This window comes from Hyperoodon ampullatus (genome assembly GCF_949752795.1).
Source record: "Hyperoodon ampullatus genome assembly, chromosome: 1".
Taxonomy (NCBI): domain Eukaryota; kingdom Metazoa; phylum Chordata; class Mammalia; order Artiodactyla; family Ziphiidae; genus Hyperoodon; species Hyperoodon ampullatus.
This window is the reverse complement of record NC_136914.1, coordinates 124895950-124901486: the sequence shown is the minus strand read 5'-3', so window position 1 is coordinate 124901486 and position 5537 is coordinate 124895950.

The window sequence follows — 5537 nt, the reverse complement described above, 5'->3', positions numbered from 1 at the left end:
GCCGGGACGCCCAGCATTTGTTTTATCGGCTTCGTCTCACCGGGACACAGGCGGGGTCAGTCCTCTTCTCTCCTAGCGCTGGTGGCCTTGGGGCTGGATGGACGGCCCAGTGAGCCCCGCTGTCACCACAGGAGGGGCGCTGCGGCCTGAGTGCTGGCCTTTGCCACCCCCGCCCTCCGCCCTCGGGCAGCCTTGGACCTGGGCCCCTGGGGGCTGCAGAGACCGCTGGCTCCAGGCTTGCAGGGACACCACTATGTCCTCGTCACGCCGCCGCCTCCGGAAGCCCCGCCGCGCCCGTGGGTCAGACCGCACCGCGTGGCTGGGATGCGTGGCTGCGCTTGCTCAGCAGCTGCTGCCAGACGGGGGCCTGAGGGCGGGGACGGGGTGTGTTTTTCCTGCCACCTGCCGCAGCAGGTCCCCGGCCCCTCGGCCTCTCGGCCCTGGACTCCTCCCTGGGTCCTGCGAGGGCAAACACTCGCTTACGGGAAACTTGTGGGAAAAGTGCCTTGGTTTTGCCCATGTCCCCGCCTGGGTGTGGGCACGGAACCCGGGGCGGGAGCTGTGTTGCACTCCACACTCGCCACCTGCCACGTTCCCCGCGGCCACCGTCCCCCACCACTGGGGTCCACGCCGGGTTTTGGTTCATTACTGCTTCTGGAGCCGCTTACCCTTGAGTCGTTACTTGATTGTGGAGGGTTCTCAGCTGTTCTGTCTTCAGTGGTCCCCCTCGGGAATCCTAAACAACAGCGAAAGTACAACTTGCACAAAGTGGGCAGCAGCTAACGTAACTGGGAGCTGGCGGAGTAGTGACTTAGAAGAAAACTGAGAGGCGGTACGAATTTGAGAAAAGAATATAAAGGCTGGAATAAGGACATATTTATATGTATCTTAGCAACTAGAAAAAACACTGGAAAAATAAACTTTTAAATTATAGATGGATGTACGTGATAAATATAAGATTGGAATTAATCAAATACAATACAAATACAGAGTGTCAAGAAATTCACTGGTTGGTTCTTTAAATTAGTAAAATTATTAAATTCAGATAAAGGAATTTACCACCAGGAACAGGACTGAAAAGGAGCCTGTTATAACAGTTGGCGATGTCAATAAGTGACAGAGAATGTGATGACATTTTCTGATGAGAATTTAGAAAAAAAGGAAAATACACTTGCTAAAACAGACAAAAAGTAAAAGATCTGAATTGCTCTATAACTTAAAGAAATTGAACTTAAAAAAAACTTCCTGAAAGAAAATTACAAATGGCATCAATGGTTAGTTCTAAAAAATATTTAAAGTAGAAAAAACACTAATTACCAGCTGATTCCACAGGACAGAAAGAAAGGAGGTGCACCTTCCAGTCATTTTATGAGATTAACTCTGATTCAAATCTCCTAGGAAAAAAAAAAATCCAGCCTCATCTTCAGGAGTGAGTGCAGGTGGGGCGACTCCTACACCATCAGCCCAGGTGGTGCACGGGGCCACCTCCGGGTACCAGGGCCCCCAGGTCTCCCTCAGAATGAAGGGTGGGCTCTACGGGGACCAGGGCCCCCAGGTCTCTCCCAGGATGAGGGGGGTGCTCTATGGGGACCAGGAGCCCCAGGTCTCCCTCAGGCTGAAGGGTGGCCGTATAGGTACAGGTCACCCAGGTGTCCTCCATAGAGGACAGTGTTGATGGTTGTCCCAGCCCTGAGCTCCCGTAGAGACACCAGCCCTCTGCCCGGGCATGTCCCTTCCGGGCCTTGTAGGGGTTGCTGAGAGCACTAGGTGTATGTCTGCTGTGTGTGGACACATGCCGTTCGTCCCTTCCCTGGGCCCAGTTATCACCCAGTCCCTGCATCTCTACTCTTGGTATCACCACAGAATTGCAACATGCAGAGGCTGGGAGACGCGTCCAGGAATCTTACAGCAGCGTCATCATAATGATCAGCACAGGGACCTCCTGTCCGTCAGCCCTGGCCTGGACGGGTCAGTGTGGGCCTCGCCCAGTGGGGGTCGGAGCCAGACGCCGGGTGTGCGCACGGAGCTCGGTTGGACAGCTGCTCACAGCGCACATGTCGGTCGGGGGTCCGGTGACGGGGGTGGCGAGGCTTCTTTCCTGGAGGCATCATCTCTCTGGCCCGCCCTGCCCCCTGGGACGCTTCCTACCAGGTTCTGCTCCCATGGCCTCAGCTCCAGGGGATCTGCTCTCGGCTGGGATGCTGTTGTCAGCTGTCCCCCCAGATTTCAGGGTGGTGCTTTGCCCTGTGACCTCGGTTCTGGAATGGGTCCAGGAAACCCTGTTGATTTTTCCTTGTTGTAAGGACAGGGCTTACGCTTCTGAGCTCTTTCCATGTCAGAGCTGAAACTTGATATTTTAATTTGAGCCCTTTTTTGGTCTAACATCCTTTGCAGAAGTGTGAGCTTCCGGAGGCCGGCCCTTCGTCCACTTTGTTCTCTGCCCCGTGCCCAGTGTGTGAGGGTGGAAATGAATCAATGAATCTGGGCCTTTCCTCAGATTGGAGGCACGGGTCATCCTCGGACCTCCCTGTGTTGGCGGCCCTATTTCCCGAGCCCATGACTCCCTCTTCTTGGGTTTTCACCCTCATTTTGCTGAAGCACATCCTTCAGTAGCTTCCTGACAGTGGGCTCAAGGGAGCTGATTTCATAAAACCTCATGTGTCTGAAATATTCTCCTGTCACCCACACACTGACTGGTGGGGAGGCGGGGGGTCAGGCCCAACGTGCTGCTCCAGGGGCTCCAGGACCCCTCCCCAAGCGCCCTTCCCAGCTGGGTGGGGCAGCACCTGGCGGGGAGGAGGCCTTGCAGGCATGGCCACTCTGCAGCGGGTGGGACAAAGTTCTGGACCTCAGCCCGACTCCACTGGGTGAGATCTGGACCAGTGCCCACTGCAGACCATCTTGCGAGGGTGACGGATAGGATGGCACTGCCGCTCTGGGCCTGGCCTGCACCTGCTCTGTCCAGTGGCTGGTTCCGGGCCTGGAGGCTTCTCAGCGCTCACCCTGGGGCCTCTGATCACCCCCATCTTTAAAGAGAAACCTCTCCTGCCCCCTCCCTGCTAGCCCTGCCCCTCCTGACCTGGCGCCTGGTCTCAGGGGACAGTACCCCACCTGGAGCTCCTGTCCCCAACTCCTCGGAGGTCACTGGCAGGTGTGGCCAGTGCCTGAGATCTCGAGGCCAACCCCGCAGGTGGCCCCTGTGACACGTCACTGCCTCATGGAGCAGCCCCCATCGGCTCCAGGGCCTAAGTCAGGAGCCCAAGAGTCACCAGGCCCCATGTCCTCAGGCCCTGCACCAAGTCCTGGGATCCCCTCCCACAGGCCCGCACCCTGGGGCGGGGGTCCCTCACCTCATCACCAGCAGCCACAGGAGCCCCTTTCCAGCCCTGCCTGGCTGCCCAGGCTACTGAGGGACCCGAGAGCCCGAAGGTGGCTGACCGCAGTGGGAAAGGGGATGGCTTCCAGATGTGTTTGGAGAAAACAGCCGCCGGCCTTGCCGGTTCGGGGTGTGGGCTAGAGAAGGGGGCGGTCAGGGTGACTCCAGGGTCTCGGGCACAGGCTGGAAGGGGCTGGGGGCTGCAGGGAGGGCGGTGGGGAGACGAGGAGCTCCCCTCTGACCTCGGGCCCCCGTGGGCCCCAGCTGCCCCTCAGCGCCCAGGGCAGCTCCTCTGCACACCCAGTGCCCTGCGCTGCCCTGCGCTGCCCCGCGCTGCCCTGTGACCTCAGCGGGTCCCACCCTGGCAGCCAGGGTTTCCCTCTGGGAATGGAGGTCGCAGGGTTGAGACTGGCAGTCACAGCCACAGCTGCGAGGCGGTAACATGAAGGAAGGGGTCGGGCTACAGGAAAGGAAGACACAAGCCTGCCGATGTTTGCCAATAGGCATCGGCACAGAAATCCCGACTCCACCAGGACCCATCAGAAGACGGCAGGGCCATTTCACACCAAGAGCTCTGCCGGCGACTCACAAATGGCTTTGATGAACCCACGGAAAGACATGTGAGCAAAGGTTTTCAACAACCTCCCCGATCTTAAGATCCAGAGTATGTGTGACACACTGCGCTGACTCCAGAAGAAAGAAGCTTGATGAGCAGCCTGGGAATTAGCAAAGGCCACCGGCCTTCGGGGAGACACTGACCCATCAGGACGACCACCAGTCTCTGTTGGTGGGTGGCGTCAGGGGAGTAACAGTGAAACACACATTCTCTGCATAGGAACACAGGTTCACTGCAACCTGGTCAAAATGCCAGCTGTTTATTGTCAGCAAATTCTTATCTTCAAATGTATATGGACTAACAAGGGTCTGTGAATTTGGGATTATAAAACTTGAAGGCACTTTAAAGAGACAGAGACAGAGATGGGGCCAAACGGAAGAGAACCCAGAGAGAGCTGGCTCGGGGTGCATGTGCTTGTGTGTGCTTGTGTGTGTGTGCGTGGAACCTTGAGATGTCATGGGGACACGAGTCAAGGGGAAAGGACACCCTTTTGTGGACGGCATCTCCCTGTGGCCGGAATGGGGGTGGAATGGCTTCTTAAACATCAGGACTGCAAAAGCACAGCCCACGAGGGAGAAAACGGCTGGATCTGCGTGTCCCCATCGTGGGCTCCATCCAAGGAGAGGCCGGGACAACGGGGGGTCAGGGCACACCCCACTGGCGGTCCTGTGATTTGCAGAGCAAAGCAGAACCTGGCGCAGGAGTGGGGGCCAAGGTCAGACTGCCCGTCCATCTGCAGGCCCGGCCATCTGGCCTCCCCTCCATCAGGGCTGCCCCCACTGTGGGTCTTCGAGGAACCCAGTGGTGGCCGCCCTCAGGCCTCTGCCCTGGATCTGGGGCTCAGGGCCATGGGGACAGTGAGTGGGCGCCCGTTGCTAGGGTCTGTGGATGCGCCGGGCCCTGGGCCGGAGCTCAGGGGACATTTGTCCTGGGGGTGGCCTGAGTAGGACACGGGGTGGGGGGCAGGCTCTCTCCCTGCGGCCTCTGAGTCTATGCCCAGCTGGCCCCCCCCTGCCCCGCCTCCCCGCTTTGGGCCCAGAAAGGGCTCAGAGGAGGCGGGAAGAGGCATTGGGTCCGCATCTGCCAAAGCACCGGCTGCACCACCCCCAGCTGCTCTGGGCCAGGGCCCAGCTGGATTTGCAGAATTGATTTTCCAGCAAAAAACAACATCAGGGAGAAGCATGGAGACGAGGGCCAGCTGCAGGCTTTTCCGGGCTCTCTGCCCCCGGCCGCCAGCGCTCCCCTCGTAAAGAGAACCATCTGGTCCTCTGGGCCGGCGCCCGGCACCCGGAGGAGGACCTCAGTCCCCCGTGACCAGCCCTGCTCCCCAGGCTGCCCTGCCGGCCTCTCCCCTGGCACACGGCATCCAGGCCTGCCCTGGTCATGGCACGGAGCCCAGTCCGCCTCGCCCAGTGGCTCTGGCAGGGACACACTGACCCCATCTGTGTCCCTGACCCTCTGGCCTCAGACCTGAAGCACCGAGGCCCAAGCACGAGTCTACCTCTGCTCCAGGCTCCCGGCCCCCGCAGGCTACCTCCGACAGAA